Here is a 24460-nt window from a genome sequence, read left to right on the forward strand (position 1 = left end):
TATATACTTGCTTTGTGTTGTGTTCACTTACTGGTCAGTTTATTAGACAGTGAGATAATTAAGAACATCCCTTACGCCATTCATGACAAAGTAATAAAATCACTTATTAGCCTCTACCTATCTTAATGTTGTCTCTAAAATCATCCAGTGTTTCTCTATGAAAAGTCTGATTATTTAAGACAAAAGTACACTTCCTTATCCTACACTCAACCACCCCAAGATTACTCCTTCCATTTTTATAGGCAAGCTCTGCAGTGAGTTTCAGTCATCCAACTAATTGTAATAAGAAACCCATCTCAAATAGCCACAGTTTATGAGCCACTAACTGAAATGATCCAACAAACTAAGTATGGAAGTAGAAAACAACTGCTCTCTACATCTTAATGACTGGTTATCATTTTATCTTCTCACCTTTTCCAAGTCTAAATGTCAACATTTTTATTGCTGTTTCCTATAATATTCTTATATTAGCCCTTTCCAGGAAAATGGTTTTTTATGTATTTCAAGTCTTTCCAGAGCATCTATAACATAAATGACAGTCAGCATAGAAAATAATATTTTTAATATTATTTTTTATAATATTTATAACATTTGTATATACACCTCTCAGCATACCAAACTGCTCTAACTCAGAACAAGTTCCCTGTTTGTTTTGACTAAAAGTGAGAATAAGAATCAGAGCTTTTTTAGAAACAATTTACAGATTCCAAAAAGCTGAGACACATCTAGCTGAGGTTTTATTCTTTTACAGTACATGTCAGAAAATAATTTCAGAAAACTTTAAAATCTGGAGTTTTGTAGTGCTGTCATATCCAAGCATGGTCTTAGACCCATATTACAGAGATAAACAAATATTAATGGTTCAATTCAAATTACACAGGTTTGTGACAGTCCCAAACCCACATTTTAGATTATGACATTAGCTCTTTGCTTTCTCAAGAAACCATTTATCTCTGAGTGGCGACAAAGTACTTTCAATGGGGTGCCCACAGTCAGACACATAAACCCAGGCTGAGATTCATGAAGATTTTCAGAAGTGAGCAGCCACTGAAGCATCTACAAATTAGTGGTGTATACTGACTTCAAGGCAAGCTGAAAAACTAATTTCTGCTAAAAGCTAGTAATTTTTTTGTTTGGGCTGGGTTGTATTTTTTGGTTTTGGGGTTTTTTTTGTTTGTCATTTTTTGTTTGTTTGTTTTTTTTTTTCCAAGAGTTTTCAGAAATTTGAAGACCTAATACCATGCTAAATGGTACATTCAAAAATATTCAAATTGGTAATCCATGAAAACTGTAAAAATGTTATTCATTCTGTCATTGGACAGCAGTAACAGTTGCATAGTAAGCTACATTCATTGTCCCACACCTTTTTGGAGTACTGGCAACCATGGAATCAAAAGTTCATTACTTTATTCACAAATACTAAAACTTCTGTTTTACCGCTATCACTGGAGACCTGAAAAGAGATACAGGTATTAAACAAGTCCTCAGGCAGAAGACAACCCTAAGGAAACTAGAATATTCAACACGGCATAGTTTATTTGCACAGATAATCAACCAAGACTTTTTCTGGACTACAAGACTGGGTGCTGGCTTCGTTGTGATAAGCCACAGAGTATTATAACATGTTAGTTCATGCTTGGTGGCAACAGGTTTGTTTTCCAAGGTTGTGTAATCCAAATTCCTTTTCTAAGAGATGATTTTGAGAAGCACTATTAAATGGAATAATTAATGAGTGCACTGAATACTGGAGAGGTTTTTTTGTTGTCTTTTTTTTTTTTTTTTTTTTTTTGTGGTGAGCTTCAAAGATTTGAAGTATCAATTTATAAAAAACTAATATGATTTTAGGAATGGGAATTTCTGCTAGAGCACTAAGTTTTTGCTTACATTACAATCAGGTCAGTGTAGCCAGCTGCAGCACATGACAGAGATTTTAGGAACACAGTTAAGGTGACATTTACAATACAAATCAGGAATATGTTGCAACTGCATTCTTTGATTTGATTGTAATGTAGATGACTGTAAAGCTAATTAAACATCATCCACTGTTCACAGGAGAAACCACCAGCTGTTGCTTAAGCACATTTTAAAGACAGTTTTGTATGAAACAGGTTATGACACGGTTTCACTGACCAACAAGGACTGAGATTTTTCCATGTTATAAAGAGATTCTTTAACACACTCAAAATATGTTTAATAGAGGTTTTGCTATCAAGGTGCTAAGCCACTTCAAAATTCCATGCACTGTTCATAATAAATGTCTCCTATATTTTGACATAAATTCAGTTTTCTTCTGCTGATAGTTAACCATTTGGTTAAGCTGAATAGTATTGGACTATATTATTTTCATGAGGGTTTGAGAAAATATTCAGGCCTACCAAATCCAAAATTTGGTAAAAAAAAATAAATAATGCCTCTCTCCTGTACATTGCTTTCATCTGGAAATCAAAAAAAAGTGCCTTCTTAAGATCACTATCATTATCTCAATTTTCAAACAAGAAAACAGACACAGGGATGTGCTGCTACATGCCCAACACCAGCCAAAAAACTGGTAGCTAAGGTAATAGAGGTACAGTCCTATGTCAGTGAATTATTTCCCATTTGCTGAGATGTTTCTATTTGCATGTTATTTAGGTATTTATTCTATTGTGTAGAGCACTTAATACAATAATCCTGGTGATACTGTACAAAGATCCAGTGTAAAAATTTAATTATACCAGAGGAGAGGAAATATTCTTGAGATAGAATCTATAAATCATTACAACAAGTCAATAAAATCTCTAAATACAATTTAGAAGTGCCGTGTTTTCAGGTACAAAGAATTGCTGTTAAATTCCCTAGCAGCATAGAAAGACCGTACATAATGCAGCTCACAAATGACTGGTACAAGATTAACCATAAAAGTTTGCTGGACAAATTTGAACCAGCACAGGCATCTGGAACCAAATCAATAAATTGTATCTTGTGATCTTTGTAATTTGTAAAAATAATTTTTTACCTCCAATTCTTGAAACAGTTTAAGTAACAATTAAGCTAGTTTTAGTCTTTTATTAAATTACTCCCCAACTAGCAGATAAGACCAGTTAGTTTTAATCTCAGATTCATGTCCTCCTGTCCGGTCTTGAGGAACAAAGATATACGTAAGGCTTGCAGGTTTTAATGGTCCTAGAAAAGTGTAGTAGCACCAACACAGCAGATTTACATGTGGAAACCTCTGCAGGAACTGAGTATAAACTGTCTGGGAAGTTTGGTGTTTTAAAACACCTATTGCTACAATCGCTGAAATTCTAATACAGATATCAATCACTGCATTAAGTAATCTCCCAAAAAGTAATGATCATCACAATTCTATGTTTTGGGAGTTTCTCTTGGTTGGGTAAATTTGTAATACATTTTATTTTGCAGAGTTTGTTGAGCTGATCTTGCTCTTGCTGAGAAGCAGTATGATTTTATTTATTCTAGTTAATTTTATTTTTTCTAGGGGACCTGATTCTGCAGGTAACTAATATGTCAAATCTCCCCCGCGAAATCTTCTATCCTTCAGCGGGTCAGTGATTCATGCAACATTGTTTCTTTTGCAATTAAACTCCCTAAATAAGTTTATTTCAAACGCTGAGAGACCTGAGAAAGTGAAAGTGACCAGCTGCAAACCAGGAATCCGACTAAAAGGCTTTAGGGAGTCAGAACACCACCTTGAGGCACAGATGCAAAAGTCAGTATTTACTGTGTTAAGAACAGCATCCTTGCACCTGGCCCATCATGGGGAGGACAGGACAGCAAACAAACAAGTAAAATCCTAGTTTTGATATATACTACCCTCTTTTGCAACTTTCTACTCGGTAAGGTAATCCCTTTTCTGTATCAGTTCAGAGCACAGTGGCTTCATGATCCATTTTATAATCTTACTCTGACACTTGATATTTCTTCCAGATTGTTACACTAAGCTCTCGTATCCACACAGGGTCAAGTACAATTCAAGTTTAAATCTTAAATGGGTCACTTCTTAGTGCCTCAGTGTAGCCATATGTAAAATGGGGATAATTACTTACTTCATTAAGGTGTGGTGCTTGTAAAATGCTTGAGAGTCTCAGATGAAAAGGAGTGCTTGCAAAATGTAATTATAATATTATTATGCCAGAGGTAAGGCATAGACTTGTGATTCCATGTATAGCGTTTAAATAAAATTACTTAGCTATCAAAATCAAGAATCTGTGCTATTTCTCCCTCTCAGCTCCTGATCCTCTTACCATTAACAATCTGAGTAATCCTGACGCCAGTGAATCTGCTCACTTACTCCTTCAGTAAGGTGTACAAGAAACAAACAGTAACAGCAACTCCAAAATAGTATCAATTCTCATTCATCACTATTTTTTATAATCTTCCCTGTTTGCAAGAGTCCTTAAGTGCCTCCAAGTGTCACAGTTCTTTTAAAGGGACACCTGCCTTTAACATTTCTGTAGATGTCTATTGCTACCAGAGGTATTTGCACACACTTTCTAGAATGTAGATTATTTTTGGAAAGTGGATAATTTTAAATAAGCATATTTTTTCAGGTAAAAATAATTTTGCAAATGCATCTTGGGCAGATGCACGACAGCATCTACACATAAATTCTAATATTCACATTGCTCTTAAACGTACTTGATTTGGTGCAATATATTCAACGCTGTTGGCAGCCTGAACCTTCCTGACAGTATTCCTACAGCACGATGTGCTCCCCGCTCCTTTTGTCATTTACGCGAGGCATCAGATGGACTTTCCTACATCTGGCAAGTCCTGGGCATTTAGTGTAATTACAAACCATCACGTTTTAGGCCAACTTCAGGTTTTCTCCTGTTTGCTTTCCAGCAAAGCACAGAGGCATGACAGCGGCATCATGAGCGTTTTCCCATCAAGGGTATTTTACCCTCTGTGCAGCTGGAAGAGCAGGGGTAACCACACTTCTTCAAGTGAGGGTCACACAGTACGCAGGAGACAGAAAGGGCTGAGATGGAAAGAGCAGAAGCAAGCACAGGGAGGAATGGAAAGAAACGACGCTGTCGCGCAAGGTTGCAGGAGACGGACAGGGAGTTAAGGAAGGGCAGAAACGTGGTTGCAGAGAAGCAGGGCGGCACCGCACCGTCGTACGGGAGGGCTGGAAGGAGGATCTCAGGAGCTTCCAGGCCCACGCGTGCGGAGCCTGTGGCAGCTCCCCGCCCGCCCATTCCCAAAGTCCGGCTGGGGGTGCTCCCCCGGAGCTCCTGGGCGGGCCGGGCCGACACGGGCGTGGAGCCCCACGGCAGGAGGGCGGGAAGGGGCCGGGACCCGCACCTGGCAGCTCCGCGCTCCTCGGGAGAGCCGCCGCCAGCACCGCCCGGATTGGCAGCAGCCTGCGCCCTCCTCTTCCTCCCTCCTTTTCCCTCCTCCGCGGGGTGGGTTTCAACCCTCCTCCGCCTACCTTGGGGAGGGGGTAAGAGTTGGAAAAGAAAAAGAAAAACAAAAATAAAAGAAAGAAAGAAAAAGAAAGAAGGAAGGAGAAAGAGAAAAGAAATCCCAAGTCGCGTCCCCGACGTCTCCGGGCCCCGCGGCCGCAGCGGCCGCCCCACATTCCTGGCATTCCTGGGCCGTGACTCCCCGCGCCGCCCCAGCCCCAGCCCGGCCCCGGCCCCGCCGCCTCCAGCTCGCCCGCCCGCCGGCCCCGCTCGCCCCCGCGGGACACCAGTCTCCTCCCTCCCGCCCTGCCTCCCTCCTGCCCGCACCCCGCGGCCGGCAGCAGCAGCTCGGGGCGCCCGGCCCTCCGCGCCGCCAGCGGCGGCCGCAGCGCCCTCCCGGCCGCCCCGCCGAAGTTCCCCGCGCTGGCCGGGCCGGGGCGGCGGGAGCCGCTCTCCCCGCGCAGCGCCGAGCGCAGCCGCTGCCCGCGGGCCGGGACCGCCGCCTCCCGCCGGGGCACAAAGCCGGAGCCGCCGCGCTGCCCAGCAGGTAAGGAAGGAGCCGCCGCCGAGTTCGCTCGAGTTCGGGACTTCGGAACAGCCCGAGCCGTGCCTCGCAGCGGAGCGTGCGGGCGGCAGCGTTTGCGCGGGGCTCGCTGTGCCGGCAGCGGTAGCACGGCTCCGCCGGGTGTGCGCCGCTGTCCGTGAGCCACCTAAACAGCCGTGCTTGGCTTACACATGCCAGTCGGTGACCTGCGATAAGCGAGCCTTGGACGGTCCGTCCGGCCCGTGAATTTAATCTGTTAGACACTCAGATAACGCGGCATTTGTCTAGTCGAGAGGTGATTGTAAATAGCGAGGAACGGGCAGGGCTCCGTGCTGGGCTGCCTCTATTTACATCGCGGCATGCCCGTGTTTGCCTTCCCCTCCGCCCGGGGCTTTGCCTTGCTCTTTGTTAGTTACAGTCAAGCCTAAACTGGCCGTCTTCAGCAAGTCTGTAACTCTGCCGAGTGCTGCAGCAAGGACCGCAGCTAGGCAGGGAAGAGTGACATCTGCTCTCCTTTCTGATGTGGCAAAGTCGATGAATTGTTAAGATCTCAAACCAGCTCACTTTATTGGGGTGTATTTGGGACGAGCGTTACATAATGTATGTGTGGTATGTGGATATGATGTGTGCTGGAGCTTTCCTATCGAGTATGCTTTATCTCTCTAATTTGCATAAAATGATCATATGTTTCCATTATAAGCAACTCTTTGGTTGTTTGTAACTTTAACAAGGTGGGAACAGTGACCGGTAAAAGGCTCAGATTCAATATATTGTTGCCCAAGAAGTTTTCTGGGATAGTTGGCATGTAGCCTGAAACCATAGAAGAAATGCTTTTACCAGAAGCCAGTTCTTTTTTCTTTAAAGATAGTTGCTACAGGGTTTGCTTATTCCAAAAGCACTGTTAAATGCTGCAGTTCTTCAGAGTTTGGAAAAATATTCTTATAAAATGGCTCCCCCGCCCCCCAAATCACAAGTCAACAAGTCACCACCTGCCAACTTCCATATTGTGAGAGGAGATAGCTCTTTTTGAGCAGAGGTGTGAGGGGAGTCAGTCCCAGCAGGGACTGTGTTCTCATTATCCAGCTGAGAATATCCCATCAAATATGAGTGACAAAATACAGATTAAACTCCTTTTGGTCTTGGCCTCTGGGGGTTTTGTTGCTGACATCTAGTAGTTGTTATGTGGTATAAAATAGAGGGTGTGTTGACATTATAGTAATGCCAATAAGCTTTAAGACCTATTCTGTTACTGGTATTGCTTGAACTCTTTCTGGTATCTTTAAAGGCTGTGCCAGAGTTGCTTACAGACAGAGGGCACTTGTGTATATCTCACGGGTCATGATACAAAACCTGGGAGCTTTGCAAATTTATGGGCTGAAGCACAGCCTATCAGCTAAAAGATAGTCCCTAAAATGTGTGGCAGAGCTTGTAGGCCATCAGTTCTGCCAGTGCATTTGTGTGTGAGAAGCTGTATAAAGCATGTCTGCCTTGATGCATCCTCAAGGAATCCAGTGGTGCATACCAAGGCCAGAGCAAGGGCTGCTGGGCTGATCTCTGTACTGAGCAATATGAGCTTTTGTATGTACATTATATTTAGAGTTTTACACGTGCCTTTTAAATGTTTCTGTAATAGTAGCAGAAGTAGCTTTGGTGCAGCGTTGTTCATGAGGGTTAATTAGCAACCAGTGTTAGTACTAATGACTGACTTTTCTCCTGGTCATTCTTGTCCAGCAGAAGCCCATGAGTCAGTTATTGTAACTTAGGTATGGAATGACTTTCTATGAAATGCATCTACTCTTGTGCACTTAGCAAATTGCTTTGGCCAACAGTGGCTCCTCCAATCATGGAGAAAGTATTTTACATATATACACACAAATAGAGTTGTGTGCATATTTCTGATATTTCTATGGCTTCCTTTTTCTGTGTTTATAGAGCTGAGCCAATCTGCTGCTCTTCGTTCAGTTTCTCTTCATACGCATTGAGGCTGTGTTTGATTGTTACTTAAGTAGCTCATTTTAATATGGATTTACATTTAGCATAGGTATATGCAGTATGAAAAGTGTACTTGAACTCCATCTCCTTAGCCTGGAAGTGAATCCTCTGTTGCAAGGGTTTGTCAGCTGAGGGGGAAACATATAAAGTGCTGGTTGTGTAGAACAGGTACAAAGTTTTCAGCAGGTATCCTGCAAAGACTCACCCATGTGTTTCAAATCACCTTGCCTTTCCAATGCCTTTGAAACCATGGGATTTATTTTATATATGTAATAATAAATGTGTATACAAGTCCTTGCAGGAGCTGGGCTATAATACTTAGTCTGCAGTATATTTGTGCATGTGTATCCAGCTCAATTGTAAGAAGATTTCAGTAAAGGCCTAATTTTTATGCTGAGCAGATGCCATAGAAATTTTTTTTATGTCTAAGTCCACTGTGAAGTACAGCATACCTTCGCCTATTATGCTTTGTGGAGTTCCATTGGAACAGATCCTGATCTTTGAAAATAAAGCAGGACCATGTAGTTTTTCCTCCTGTGTGGAGGGAGTATGGTACAAGACTGTGCACAAGATTCTCTGAAGTTTTATGTGAAAAAGTCAGGTTCCTTTTTTAAAATCTACTGGTTTTCTATTCAGAGACTTCATGAAAGCTGCTGCCTCCACCTATGAAATTGTTAAAAATATATATTAAAAAACAAGAATTAAAGAGTAGTTCCTAAAGGAATGGAGGTAGACTGGAGCTGAAGTCCATGTTTGTGGTAAAAATATGATTTTGGTTTCACTGTCCAACTCCTATCCTCCTGTGCCTGGTGCAGGGGACCTTAAAACTGAGTGGGTTGGTGCAGCTTCCTCTGGTGGTGCTGGATTCAGTCCATGTCCAGAGCAAGTGTAGCCTGTCCCATGGAGTACCCTTGTTCTCCTTAAAGTCTTTTGGTTGCTGTGCACGTGGAGGTGAAGAGATTATTGGTGAGGAGACATGTCACACTCTCTGAAGGAATAGGGCTCCTCACCAACGTGGAGATAGCCCCAGCAGCAGGAACTGCACTCCATGACTCTTCCCCTTTCCTTTGGGTTGTTGGCAGGAATGAGGAGAAATCAGGAGTGTAAAAGGAATTAAAGACACAAGATTATGGTGCAGCACAATATATGTAAAAAGAAGTGCATATTTGTTCTAAAATGTATTTCCTACCTTATCATGGTTGTTCTAATAAGCAATTGAACATGTTATTGTCAGCTACAAGTGAATACCTAAGTGACTGTAAATTTAACTAACATTAAGAAGGTTTTCTGACCAAAGGACTTCTCTTGTGGATGTTGGTATTTGACATGATGGATGCATCCTGGCTTGGGAAGAAGAAAATGCTGACCCGTCTGATGTCCTGTAGGCATTGTGACAGTCTTATTTTCTGCTCATGTAGAGTTTAGGTACCGAGCTTTGTTCAGCACCAAGCACGTCTTCTGGAAACTGCAACTCTTCTTTCTGATTCTCACTCAGTCTACCTGGTCTTATGACTAAGAATACTTTTCAATTTTGTCAGTAACAATGTAAACTTAAAATTACATTATGTGATATATAAACACCTCTGAAAAGAGGGTGGTGAACATGCATGATGGTGATCTAATAAATTAGATGAATGATGGTGTGCCAAAACTTGCTAATGATGCAAAAGTATTTGGATTAGGCAAGATTGAAGAAGACTGAGAAATGGTAAAGGAAATCCAAGAAAGCTGGGTGAAAGGGAAGCATAGCAGATGATGTTGATAAAGTCAAGAATATGCAGGTTAGATGGAATAATCAAATTACTTGTTCATGTTACTGGTTTGTAAATTAACTATATTTATCAAGGTGGAGAGGAAGATTTTAAAACAGTGTTTTAGTTGAACTTGTGTGCCTTCTTAATGCTTAGTGTTGGGCCATAGTTGTTGAAGAAAAATGCCGTAGTTGTTTTGCAAGATTGTGCTAATGAGACAAAGGAAGTTATTAAACTGGTGCTCAAATTCAGCTGGAATAATCAGTTTGTGGTCTCCTATCACAGGAGAGTGATTGAAAAATATTCATATTACGTTGAACAGAAAATATTAATGTAGGACTGTTTCAAGGGGGTCAGTTAGAGGAGGTAGGATGTATATGTGCAAAATAGTGCTTGACAATTACCCTTTGATACAATGACTTGTTATAGGGAGTAGTTTGAAAGACAAAGTGTAGAATACTTCTAAATCACCGTTTCTGGTGTATACCACCAAAGGAGAGCATATAAACCAAAGCCTGTTAGGATGAGCAAGACAAGTGTTCCTAGGGACAGGAAGAACAGTCACAGCTACAATGAAGGGATGTTAACTGTACTGCTCTAGGGCATAAATCAGCACTATCTGACAGGGATTGAGAAATTTCTCTTAGGACAGATGATGCTATATGTGCCTGTTTGTGATATTTTATGTATTTTCTTACAGGGTAAGCTGCTCTTAGAAGCAGGGTATTGGGCTCATGATTAGAAACACTATAGTAATTTAGTTTCTCTACTGTACTGTGAATGATGCTGATTTTAATTACATATTCATGCAAGGGTAATTGAAAGATTAATTTTTTGTATATGTTCAGGTTTCATGGAAAGTATGTCTTGGACTTTAAGTCTTTAACACATTCGAGTTTGATGTTTTAACTTGCTGAGATGTGTTCTGCTATGGCCTGGGCTGGCATAGAGAAGGACAGAAGTGATGGCTAGGCTTCATTTAAAAGGCAGATAGCACTGCTATCTGCTATTAGTCAATTTGGTTATGATTTCCAGTATGTTTTCTGATGGACAAATGGTATTTTAAAATTTGGGTTAATATAAAGAGTTAATAAAAATAGTTTTGATTTCTGTAATAGAATGATAGTTCTGTGGCTGTGAGAAGCACAAGGACTGGTTTATGGAGGTAACTGCATCTCTTGCAGCTTAGTGGGTGTTTCAAAGAAAATTGTCAAAGCAGTAGTGTACCAACACCACAGTATACTTGACTCTTGCATATCTATCAGCTGGGGGAAAGATTGATTTAGTAGCAGGCACTGTGTGATTGCTCTAACAATCAGCACCTCATGTTAACAGATTATTTTATGTAGTGTGTAACATAGTTAAGAGTTGTCTGTAAAAGTTTCACTAAAATATGCTATAGCTAAAAGAATAAAAAGCCAGGACTTGTGAAACTTTTAGGTGGTCTAACCAGCCAGAATGAGCTGTCTTACAACCTGCCTGCCTTGCAGCTATCTGCAAAATAAAATGTGGACTGACTTTGCCTTCCCTGTTGAAAATACTGAAGTTGTGCGAAGGGAGCCTTGCACTGTTTTTTGAACTCGGATAATAAAGTTTATGGGAAGGCTGTCATTTGTAAAGGTGCATAAAAGTGATATTCTCTCCTGGGACATTCTTTGGCCATTGGGTTGGATTCAAAGCTTATCACTCTGAAGGACAAAGGGGTAGGGCCTTAGCCCAGGAGAAGTTGGCAGTGTAGGAGAAGCAGGAGGCTACCAGTAGTTGTTTTAACTTGTGTTTGTGAAATTCTTTCTTGTTTTTACAACTGAGAAAATAGTTTGCATTCCTAAGGTTTTTGAGATTAGCTCTTATCATGGAACTCCCTCTTTTGAGAGGAGGCATTCACTACCTTGTAGATAAAATGCCTTTAGGTTTTATTGGTGTTTTTTGGACAAGCCTGGGCAAAATCAGGGGACTTTGCCAATCAGAGATTCAACAGATAGAAGCCAGATCCTGTTTTTGATGTCTATCACTGGTGTCATTTTGATTTTGACCTCTCCACACAGGACTTTAATTTGACCTTTCAGTGCAAAATGTGTCCTGTTGGTGGTGGAAACCCTGCATTTTCTGGGTATGTGATATGCAGCACTTATCTCAGATGCTTTGAAAGTGAGACAGTGTGTAAAGGAATTTCTACACAAAACATTGTGCCTGTTTACCAGAACAGAGGAGACGAGAGGGGAAGGCAAGGTATTTGGGCTTAATTTGCCCTTTTCTGGGGTGAAGTGAAACTTCTGTTGCCTTCAGATGGATCAGGCCTTGAAAAGTCCTACCTCAAACACAGAAAAGAGGCATTTCAGAGGAAATCTGACTTCTCCCTTAGGAGCTTTGCAAAATGCCCCATGTGGACAGACCTGCCTCAGGAAGAAAAACCCTGATGAGCTTTAGGGGTGGGAATTTATTTCAAAGGTTCTGGAAAACAGGCATCTGAAATGATAGTAATTTTTCTTTAATTTTTCTTTAATTTTTCTTGTTTTTCCTAGTTTGGCATACTTTTAAGAGCTACTGTGTGTAATTGATGTCTGTTTACATTCTTTATAGTGTTATGAAGATTCAGCCTGTTTAGGAAGATGCTTTGGTCAGCTTACCAGATAAAGAAATCCTCTGCTAATTGAAGGGGATGGCTGGTGTAGTCTGCTGCTGCTAGATAGAAATATTGACAGAAGTTCAGAGCTCTGTCAGTTTCAGAATGGAGGATGGACAGGGCAAGTTTCTGCTTGTGAATAAAACAACTCATGTAGGCATTTGAGTTAAGTTCCTGCGATTCCTTCCACCTTTGCCAAGACTGTGCTGTGGGAATCTGTGGCAGCAGAGGAAGCTAAATTACAGTATTGATATGCTGCTGTTCCCCACTTTGTTGTGGTTGACAATGACAGTTTTTTTTTGCAAGTTCTCTTCCATGTATCCATGTTCCTATTTTAGCTTGGTGCTCCAAAATGCATCAGTGCTGAGCTGGAAATCTTGTTTGTAGAATAGAACCGAAATATTGCAGGGGAGCATTACTGAGGTGAGATAACATTTAACATCTAAATGGTAAGTAGGTTGGTTGCTAGCATTTTCACTTCCTTTTTTTTTAAATTATCTTTCTTTCTGACAGGGGGGACATAAAAGCGGCCATTTAAAGATGAATGTTATTTTTAATTTTTGCATGTTTTAGGGCTTTTGCTATACAGTTTGATGTTGCATGCTGCTTAACATTATCTACAAAGAAGTTTTTAAATATAATGTTGCATATGGAGAAATACATATAAATTAATAAGTAATATTTTTTAATTCCTTTCTGTATTGTAGAATGTACTGGGAAGTTTACAAATAGGAAAAGACAAAATACAGTATTTGAATTATATTGTAAGGAAGAGGAGAAGAAATGGTTTGGTGCAATAAGCACACTATTGTGTGTTGGGGAATGCTGGCCTGTATTATTAAGGATTTTGGTTACTTTGGTCATAGTTTACCCTCTGCAGCTGGTTCACCTCTTGAAAGCTTTTCTGGTTTCTGCATTTGATTAGGAAATTGCCATGTGCATTTGAATATGCAAATTCAGAAATGCAGATTTATGGTTCAGTAATTGAGGCAGTTGTTTTGGAAGAAAATTACTGATGCCACCTCAAGACTTGCTTGACTTTATGAAGTGATGAGCATTTCTCTGAAGCTGGAATGAAAAGAAGCACCTCTAAAGGAGAATGCAGTAGTTGGGGGTAGGAAATCTCTGCTGGCTGTGTCTTAGTTTTGCTCTAGTTGCTCTTGTTCCTTGCTGCTGATGTAGTAACCTAAAACTGTTGGTCACACAATGGCTCTGAGTTCTTATAGTGTGCATTTGTATATAACTTTTCACTGCTGAAAGGGTAAATTGTTACTGTGGATAGGTTGAGCTTTCAAAACTTTGTCTAACGATGACCCAGTTGTCTCTTTTGATGTACAAATGGGTTTATCCAGAGAGACTGATGTAGTCATGTAGTTTATCCTTGAACCTGACTCAGGTATGAAGACTGCCACCCATGCACTAATTAATCTGTCAAAACATCTGACAAGGGGTGGGTGCACTTTGGAGACAATTAGTCATTTTATCTATTAGTTAATAATGTCAACTTTAGTTGATGTTATATAAGCTTTCTTACCTACCTTTGTAATTTCAGCGTGTGTTACAGTAGAAGGTTGTTAACACGTGGCTTAATTTCCATGTTAGCTTTGTGTTGTCAGTCCTTTGCAAGTATCATGAGTTCTCTGCATACAGCTGTGAAATTCTGCATTTCCTACCCCCTACACATTCAGCAATACACTGCAATGGTCATGACTGGCTGGACTATGAACTGGTGATAATGAAGTTCCTCTGCATGTAAATGTGTTCAATAAGCTAACTTCAAGTAACATTGTCCACTGTTAAATGCCACTTCATTTTCCTTTCTCTGCTGTATTTTATAGGTGGATTTATAAAGTAATTTATTTTTTAACTTGTGATGGAATCAGAGCAAGCCCATTTGTCAGTCTCTTCATGTTGTATGTTTCAGTCAAAGAGAGCAGCGGAGGATGGGACAATGACAGGGAAGGATAATCCTTCATTATTCCAATAGTTTCTTATGATGAAGAAAACAGGTTTGTGCATGTTTATCTCAAGAACGCTTTTTACCACAACCTGAGTGCCCTGTGGCAGTGGTTTTGAAAGCAGAACATGTTAGTTTTGTTAAGTGCCTTTTGCAAAGGTTAAGATATGTGAATGAAAATAACATTTTCATGTCAAACTTACATATTGAAAAAGACCCTTTGGTAATACAGTTAATAAAATAATTTTATAAGTTCAAGGCAGGATCTAGATTGTTTATTTGGAAAACTTCCCAATAATAAACTCTATGATTTATAGTGTATGTTTCTTAGGAATAGTTCTGTTGTGGGAACTGTGTTAAAATAAGACTCAACAGTCCACTGAAAGATTCACTGAAGAGTCAAAGTCTTTGTCAGAAAAATAGACAAGATTCTGGCTTTGTAATCAAAGAGGTCACTTTCTCTATAGTACTTTTTTTTTTTTTTTGGGGTTTTTTCTGGTTTTTTTTTTTTGCCATTCTTTTAGAGAGAAAGATGAATTGGGTTACTGACCTTGGGAATAAAAAAATCAAGGTTTTTTTTTTGTTGTTGTTGTTTTGTGGGGCTTCTTTTTTTGCTTAAGTATTTGAACCTATTTTTTAGCAAAGGATCTGGTAAAATGGTTGTTTGAAACCAATGCAGTGTTTTGGGGCCTTCATGAACAAAGTGACCTCCTTTGCAGTATTTCATTCCTTCATACCTGTACTTCGGTGGACACATTTGCTTTCTCCTGAGGCATTTGACAGGCCATGCATTCTTCCACCTGTGTGTGTGTGCCTGCCCCACCTGTGGCTGTCTAGAGGTGTGATGCCCAGGAATGTTCCACGTTGGCCACGCTGGGTGCTTTGTACACCATGTTCCCTTGGACATCATTTGACCTGCTCTCTGCAACATGCTCCAAGCAAGGTCCTAAATGCCTCTCACAGAGAACCAGCATGGATAGGAACTGTTTGGGTGATGACTTAAATGTAGATTTCCTTCACTGTTATCTCACTGAAGTTATTATACTGGTATGTGTGGTGATTTTGTGCACTGGTATGTGTGGTGATTTCTGTGTACAGCGGTCAAACCTAAGAGAATTTAATCAGGGTAACACACTGATAGGGCTGCACAGAAAGGGGCACTGCACCCTATAGTGCAGAATCTGTCCTGATGTTGTCAGTGTTTCATTAAATCTTTATGCAATGATTCCTCTCCCCATTAGGAAAAGAGATCAAGGAGAACATGAAATGTTTGTGGGGTTTTTGTAGTTTTGTTTTACTTTAAAACATCTCTCATCCCCATAATGGTAGAGATATATAGGAAAGGTAAATGAAGTTTATAAAATAACAAAGGTAGTAAAATAAGTTTATAAAATAACAAAGGTATATGATTTTTAAGAGTAGTTGTGTCAAGATGAAGACCATTAATCTGTAGTCTCCCAGATGTGGTGTTCCTTATTATGGACCGTGAATGATTGTGCTACAAGCTGCCTATCACCACAACTGTTGTGCCATTGTACACTGGATTAGTGTCTAGACATAAACATGAGCTTTACCTCTGCAGTTTATATCTCTCAGAATTTAGAAATGTCAGACAATGAAAAGTTCACTTTGTTTTTAGGACACTTTGAAATACTGGTATCAATGATGGTATTTCATTGTAGCAAGTCTGTGTATCCCTTCAAAGACAAATGTCAAATCTTTCATATTTTCAGTGATTTTTGTACTTTCACATCTTCTTGACTTAAGGAATATGGCAAAGAGTGTTGTTTCTGAAGATCTGATGGAATATTGAGCGGAAGACATTATTGAGTGTGTGGAAGCAGTTTGTGTACTAAGTTTGTTCAAACATAGATGCCTTAGCTCATGAACAGTGAGAACTGTACAAGGACAAGCTGCAAGGTCAGAGGAAATTAAAAACAAAAGAATGCCTGATTGCCATGTCTGCTGAGACTGAGCACTGATTACACTATCCTTGTCCTACCAGGATCATGATGATGACAACTGTGTGTTATGTCCTTTGACCAGAATCATAGAATATCCTGAGTTGGAAGGGACCCACAAGAATCATGGAGTGCAACTCCTGTCCCTGCACAGGATGAGATCCAGAATTACACCGTGTGTCTGAGAATATTGTCCAAACACTTCTTAAATTGTCAGTCTCGGTAGATTACAAGGCAGAAGTAACTGAGACTTTGTTGGATTAAATTCAGCCCTCTTTTGGTGGAGGAACAGCATTATTAGACAAAAGGGGCTCAGAGACTTGTGCAAGAGGAGGCACTTCAATACACATGGATTCTAAGATTCAGAAGGTTAGGTGTTGCAGTTGGCTACAACCTGGCACTGTAAGGCACCTCGCATCATTACGTTACGTGCCAGGAGAGCGGAAAATTACAGCTCAGTTATTCAAGACTGTAGTAAATCTAGTTAATACCTCGTACCTCTGACACATCTGTCAGTGTGGTATCATAATTATTTACCTTGGCACTGTAAGCTCCATGCAGGAAGTCCAGTTGGTGAGCACTACATCCCCAAGGCTCCAGCATGTGCTTGCCAGCCCCGCTGCCACCAGCACAGTTGGCAGCCCTGCTTACCAGAGCAGGGCATTCGTGTGAGCAGAGGTTTGCAGGGTCAGGACACCAGTTTGCAACAGGAAATTGCACTTCCAAAGGTGAGCGTGTGAAAGGGATCAGTAACTCCTGACAGCTTGTACCAAAGTAAATTCTGTGGGAGGTTATTACCTGCCAAGTTGGGTGCTGTGATTTTATTTTAAAACAGGAAGCTGTAGCAGTAAGTCTGGTGTGCTTACCCCAAATTCCTTTTCTACACTTTTTAGCTTTGTCTGGGAATAAGTAAACACGTAAAATAATCTCTGGTTTTGTCATCTCTTTGGTAGCGTGCTTGTTTCCTGTATTATGAAAGTTATCATTAGATTAGCTGTGTTTAAGCTTCCTGTCTCACCAGGGTTTTTTCCATTATTTTTACAATCTCTTCCAGGAGGTACCCAGTATCATGTTTCTGTAATAAAGGTTTCACTTAAATTATGTATTGGGGGTTGTTTTTAAAAATTTTTTCTCTGTCCACTTTCCTTACTTTGTCTGAAATATCTTTTCAACTCTGATACTTAACCAGTTTGGGTTTTTTTTTTTCATTTAATAGCAGATGCTATTGTAATAACATGTGGGCCAAGAAAGCATAATGCAACTTCTGTCTGCAATTGGTGTGCTTATATAAATAGTAGAAAAAGCTCAACAACCTGCTTAGCTGTATTGCTACTTAGTCTTGCTCTTGTGGGAAAAGTCCTGTTGTTTAATAGGTGACCCTGCATTTGTGAACTCTGGCTGAGAAAATAAATAATTGAGATGCAGTGTCATGTTTGGCTCATCTAGGGTAGAAATTGAATACATAAGTCTGGAAATATATAATTTTTATTCTCTTACCATTAAGTGTGAAAACTGTGGCCACTGAAAATAATGGTGTTTTGGGATTTTACATGTGCTCATTTACTTATCAAACCAAAAGGTAAAGCTACAGCTGAGGTTTTAAAGCAAAAAGTGGAGCTGTGTGAGAACCCCGGGCTGAATTTTCATAATGGTGAGGTAGAACTCCCTCAGATCTGTTCAACCTTAGATCATGAGCAAACATTTTGTCATTGCTGTGTATATACCCTGCTCAACCTTCTGCATGTCCCTTATGGTTAAAGTCTCATTTCCCACTAATTTGCTTGCTAGGGTGTATGTTTTCCTGTAGTCTAGGTACAAGTGCACTTTTTAGTGTAGGTGAAGACTGGATGTAAAAGTCTTTAGGCTTGCCTTTAGCTTTTACCCTTTTGATAAAACTTTTTTTGGCTTTGCAAATGCAGCTACTGTCTTGCCAATTGATGTTTCTTTGTGGATTTCTTATCAAGTCTGGCATTATTGCTGTAGAATATACACTAGATCCTTTTGTCTTTTTACCTTCAGTTGTACTACTGATTTTGGGAGTTACGAGGATAATATTTTGATTTTTTGTCATATTTTATTTTTGGGGGTGCCAACTACTTTCTTGGTTCATTGCAAGCTATTTGATACCTAAAATGTTCCATAAGTTTCTTTCTGTGTTCATTGATTAATTTATTATATCACCTAGACTGTTGCTAAATATGTGCCTGTAGTGCATTTAGGAGAGTTTTGCCCTATTTGATACCAGCATTCACATTAATCCACTAACTCAAGTCTCTTTTTTCCTAAGCTTAGCAGCAGTGCTGTGGTATAAAATCTTGATCTTGCTTTATAATGATGCTTCTCCTTTACAGAAACTATCTGTCATTTAATTTGTTTGCTTCTAAAATCTGTCTATTATTTTAGCAAATGGCATGTTTATATTTTGTATTTCTAGCCTATGACTGCAGTAATGAGTAGCCCTTTCTCTTGAAAGATAGTTTCAGGCTCATCCTAATTGATTGCTTTCACTAATTTGCTGATGTTGTGCTCTTCATTTGAGCATCATTGTCTCGGTGGTAATTAAACAAAAGCCCAATTAAGTCTCCCGCTATACTGGGAAGCAGCTTGCCAGAATTTGACAGTACAACAAAGGACATTTCATTGAGCAATTTCTTCCGAAGGAAATCTCGGTGGAGGTCAGGAAAGCAGCACGTTTGATTTTAGACTCTTTACAGCTATCATTTTTAAATTATTTTAAATCTGTGACTGAGCCTTCTGCTCTGTTCCAAAGATGTGACTCAGAGCACTACTTGTGGTGGAGAGTTAATTTCCATCCACTGACAATGTGAAAGCCCTCTTGAAACACCATATTTCCAAAGCAAGCAAAGTGAAAGTAAGTAACCTCTTAGCTTCTTGGTGTATTTTTCAACATAGGGCTTTATGATAAAAAGACAGGATTAAAAATTTTCTTTCTTTGTCCAAAATATAAGCCTGTAAAGCCCACTTAACTGAAGCCATCGTAGTTATTGCTCTTAGTATTTTTGTTTCAGAAGCTCTAAATTGGAAGAGCCACTTTGGAAGTAAAAAAAGAAGAATGAATTAGAGCAATGTTTTTTCTCAACTGAGCCATGCATGGCTGTTGGCATTCATTCTGCTGAGTAAAGTGGCTTGAGAAAGGGGAGGGAACACACAAGATGAGAAAAATGACCCAGAAGAGCCTGCTTTGACAGGATTCTAAGAAAGTCACAGGACCACTGCCTCACTGCATGAAAACTTGTAAAATGTATGAAAAGAGAATTTCAACTGAGTCCCCAGCTCACTCTTTTACCATTAACTTTTTTTTTAATGCCACAGCTCTGTATCATTGTATATCAAGACCAAGACAATAATTGTCAACAGTTCCAAGCATGTGTGTACATTATTATGTTTGATTTCCACCAAGCTATAAACACTCTTTGTCCTTTGCCTTTTACTAGTTATTGGCTTGGCTATTCCTTGTGGACAGGAAAGCTGTGTTTAATACTTTGTAAAGTGGCCATCAGTTCCTTGCTTTTATCTCTATTCAGCATAAATTATTTTCAGCAAGGCCTCAGAAATGTTCTGGCCAAGATTTGCAGGTGCCCCTTGTGGAGAGCTATTTCAGGATAAGGCTTAATCTTGCTGTGTCTTTGCTCTCCTTCTCTCATTTTTTCTCTCCTTGAAGAATACTAATCCTGAATGATAGGAGCCCATGGCTTGTCTCCTCCCTCCTCCATGGCTCACTTCTGGTTTTTTTTGTCATTTTCAGAATTAACCCTCAACTAGATAAGCTGAAGCATATTCTTTTACCCTTAAGCTTGAAAACTTTGTGTGCGATGCCACTGCAATATTTCTAAGGGGAAATTCAGCCCCTAATTATCAAATTAGATGCACATTCTGGTTCTTTGGCATGACTTTACTTCTGTCCATCTGTTAGGTTGGCACTGTGCCCTCTCAGAAAGTAGCTGACCAGTTTCAGCTGAGCAGAGGAGCCAACCAAAGATGGGTTAAGAGAGACAGCCCGCAGAACACTTTATGTTCTATTCCTCTTGCCAAAAGCTCTTCCTGTTTGCAAACAATGTCAGCTTAAGCCCATATGCTCCATTACATGGGATGACATCTGTGGAGACAGATGCAGGGATGGCAATACAAATGACATTTGATAAGCAAGGGCATATGTTATGAAACCAGACACCACTATGAGTTTAAGACCCTGTCTGTACTGCACATGCATACAGAAAAATAGATTGCTTCTGTATTTCAGTGTGTGAGGGCATTCATCAGCCCCAGGGTTGGGATTTTGAAGTACATCATTGTTCAAGATTTGTGCTAGGTGTACCTGCAGTTTTATGATTTGGTGATTGCACAGTATTAGCGGAGGTGAATATTTTGCTTCAGTACTCTTTGAATGGTGATGTGCATTAAGGGCCCAGTAGTTTGTGCCACGTAAAGAAACTGGACAATGCCAGTGTAAGAGGAGCCTGTTGTAGCAGAGGGTTCTGCTGTGAAATGTCTTTCTGAAGGATTTCAGCATTACCTTCCAAAAATCCATTTTAACACTTAGAAATGAACTATTTGTGTGTGAATTGTACATGTCTGGGTAGAAGAGATGTAAAAACCTCTTCCTTTGGCCCTTTGCTAGATTTTGCTTTTTCACAAGAGGTCAGCTTTGTATCTAAAGCTATTCTTCCTCAAGCTTTTAGCACCCTTTTCTTGTTCTTCATATTGCTAAGGCTGATGGAAAAAGTAGCAAGTTTTCATTAAACAGACTTTGCATATAATTGATTTTAACAATTTGGAGAATGAAGATTTACATTGAGGAAATACATTCTATTGGTTTGGAGCACAAGGAAAAATAAGAAGGTGCCCTATTTGAAATATATGCCTTATCAGCCATACTTGAAGACTGTATTTTTAGTTTTGGTCTGAATGAAAAACACACTTTTCAAAAAAAATGAACAGGTATTGACAAAGGCCTCTCTTCCATTAAAAATAAAAGTAACTTGCACATGAGTATGTTTTTAATAACCTTTTAATGGAGTTAATAGTTGTTGTTTACAAACCTGAGAATGTTTTTTGGTGCTTTGTCTGGCTTTTTGTTGAAAAGCATTTATCCAAGTGACATAATGTATTTGTTAATTCAGATACTGTAGGACTGTAATAAATAGTTGTAGGTGACTTGTAATTTTTCATTCATTGAGATTTATTTTTGGAGCATTTCCTGGAATGGTGACACTCTTTCCTTGGTAGCTTAAGGGCAATGTTATATTTGCTGGCTAAAAGACCTCCTAAAATGTATATAGCTGTTAAAGACTTGGACCAAATGCGGCTTGTTGAATTTGTAGTGTCGTGGTGGGGAAATCCATCTGGAGGAAGAGGATTTCCTTAATCATAGTGATACAACCACTTTCTCTGCACAGCTTTTTTTTCTGCACTTTAAGAAGGATAATTTCACTTCTAGATTGGATTAAACAAAAAATTCTCCAAAGCAATGAGGAGTGTTGGTTTCTCTGGTTGGGCTTATGAAGAAACTAATTTTCTTATACCTCTTGGTTGTTTTATCTGTAATAAAGGGTTAATAGTGATGATGATAATAATATCTGGTTTTTATTCTCCCCATCCCCTGAATTCTGTGAAGTATTTTTTCCTGTTTACTTTATATTTCTCAAGTTACACTTGTTAACTTTTTCCTTGAAATGTCACCCCCTAAAAGGTCAAAATAAGTGCTTCCCTTTTTCCTTTTGTAAATTCATTTAGTAGCTGCAAAATGTGATTCCTGGTAACTCTACATAGTAGATGAAGATTCAGTGTAAATAAAAAGGATTAAATTGTAGATTCTGGGATGTGTACTGGCATTTATTTTCTTACTGTTTTAAACTGCTAAAAATGCAGCTTTTATGTAAAATGAGCATTTTTGTATTAAATTTGCCTGGATTTTGCAGAAACAGAGTGCTTCTGGTCCATCCAATGTCAGTGTTTTTCATACAATTTGCAGAAAAATTGGCATTACATTGCAAGGGGTCAAGCATGCCCTTATAATTCCCTTGTAAATTTTTTTTATACAAAAAGCCTGGCTTTACTCCACAGTGCTTTGTTATCAATGAACCTCTCCACAAATACATGAACATGTACTTTTTCCTATTGAAAAGGATAGGTATTGAAAAGTTGCCAGCTGTTTTATTTATTTGGTTATGTGATGAATTGCATTAACTTATTGCCTATGCAAAGTAGCCAGTGGAAATGGCCTCAAGCTGGACCAGGGGAGATTCAGGTTGAACATCAGGAAAAAATTCTTCATTGAAAGGTTGGGTAAGCATTGGGATGGGCAGGCCAGGGAGGTGGTGGAGTCACCATCCTTAGAAGTGGAAAACATCTTGACATGGCGCTTAGTTGGCATGATAGTGTTCAGTCAAAGATTGTATATGGCAATTTTGGAGGTCTTTTCCAACCTTAATGATTCCGTGATCTCAGAGGTCTGCTGGGCACAAGAGGCAGTGCACAAGCTGCTTCAGTAATCAGAATCTTCTCCTCTAATGGGAATTTCTCTTCTTGCCTCTTTGTATTGCTGACAAGTGTTTTCAGCGCATTGATTTTTTTTCATGCAAGCTTTGACATTTTGCTAGCTGTAGGATCAGGCTGTCTGTCCAAACCAACCCTAAAAGCTGTTGCAGTTTTAGGACCAGCACTCAGAGGGTTCTGGGGAAATCTGTCACCTGGTGCTACCAGCCCAGAAGCTGCAGGAGACTTCAGAGCTCTAGCCTGACACACTGGAGAAATAGTTTTGATTTAGAGAAACTCTCCTGTCAGTGCTTATCAGAGAATTAAATGTTTTGAACTTCCTTAGATAGACCATTTCCAGTAGAGATGGCTTGCTTTGAAAAGCCTGTTTGCTTGGCCCTCTGGAACAATAGTGGCAGCTATCTTGAGAGGAGGAGTTGGACAGTTCTGAGATACCATCTGGACCAACTTGAGGATCAAAACAATTCTCTTTTAGAGGAACACTGAAAGGAATTCCAGAACTTGAAGGCTGCCACATCTTGCTAACCAGATGCTCTATGAGTGCTGAATACATTGATGCCTGCCAGTAAGGGAAAAACAGTGAGGTGTATGACTTGGTGCTGCTTCAAAATGTGCTAAATTAAAATGCCAGGTCTACTCCAAATAGGTATCACCATCGGATTTGTATTTCTTTAAGGAAATAAAATAATAATCGTGGCTGCATTGTAGTGGCTGAAGAATTGAGAAGTAGCACACTATCCGAAGAAAATAGTTTTGAGATAATCTTGGAAATTTCATTCCCTTGGTTACTTTCTTTACAGACACAACTTGCAGCTTATCTCATGGTTGTTACAAGATTGAGTGGTTATGGCATTGCATATCTCTCCTAATGATATTAATCCTAAGCATGATAACTAATGCTATGAATCCTCTGAAAGTTCCCACTACTGTGATCATTTGTGCACAGTGCTTTTGAGGCAGGGGGAAGAAAAATGTCAGCAGCTAGGTATTGCTTGGGGAACATGCAGGTTTAAACACCTGACATCTGGTGAGTCACCTTCCAAGTATGTGTGATTGAATGGTGGTTAACCGATTGCTGCAGTTAACTAAGACCAAATGCGTCTGAAATGTGAAACACTTTATTTTTGAAGGTAGCAAAAAGTGTTCTGTAAACTCCCACAGTTTACAGACCTTCCTACAATATATAACTGTCTGCAGCCCACTCCCCAGTTGTCCTCAGAAAAAGGTTTGTGCATTGTTTGTTGTTGCCAAGCAAGTATTTCTAACGTTTTTTATGCCCTTTGTAAACGTTGTTGTTAATTGTTTTCTAAGGCTCGAGGGGAATTGCTACACCTGGTTGTTTTCTGGTTGATTCTTTTCTAATGAAGTGACCTGCCCATTTAGAAGTTTCTGTGCTATCTTGATGTAAAACTGTGGCCGGGGGCAAAATGCAAATGATGAACCAAATTCTTTTTACGGTCCACATGTTCACCATGACAAAGAGAGATTCAGTCTTCTGGTGCAGACAGTGAGCAGGTACAAATCGTGGTGGGATATGTTCTGTAAAATCCAGATGTTGGGAGCACACAGGGTAAGGACGGAAGAGCTTTGACCATCTGATGCAATAGCTAAAGGCACAGGTTGTTGTTCATCATTTAGCTCTGTTGGGTTCTCAGGGAGAACAGAATATCATGTAGTAAGCCTCAAATAACATTGTAAATAATGAATC

General features: G+C 39.8%; 1 protein-coding gene across 1 annotated transcript in view; it reads left to right on the forward strand.

Moving 5' to 3' along the window:
• Window positions 1–5852: 5852 nt before the first annotated feature.
• The window catches only part of PTPN14 (protein tyrosine phosphatase non-receptor type 14), a 109932-nt gene continuing 91324 nt past the window's right edge, over window positions 5853–24460 (forward strand). The window contains exon 1 of the mRNA XM_021547594.2: window positions 5853–5955. The gene's annotated coding sequence lies outside the window, so the exon portion shown is untranslated. The remainder of the gene's footprint in view (window positions 5956–24460) is intronic.

This window comes from Lonchura striata, chromosome 3 (assembly GCF_046129695.1).
Source record: "Lonchura striata isolate bLonStr1 chromosome 3, bLonStr1.mat, whole genome shotgun sequence".
Taxonomy (NCBI): domain Eukaryota; kingdom Metazoa; phylum Chordata; class Aves; order Passeriformes; family Estrildidae; genus Lonchura; species Lonchura striata.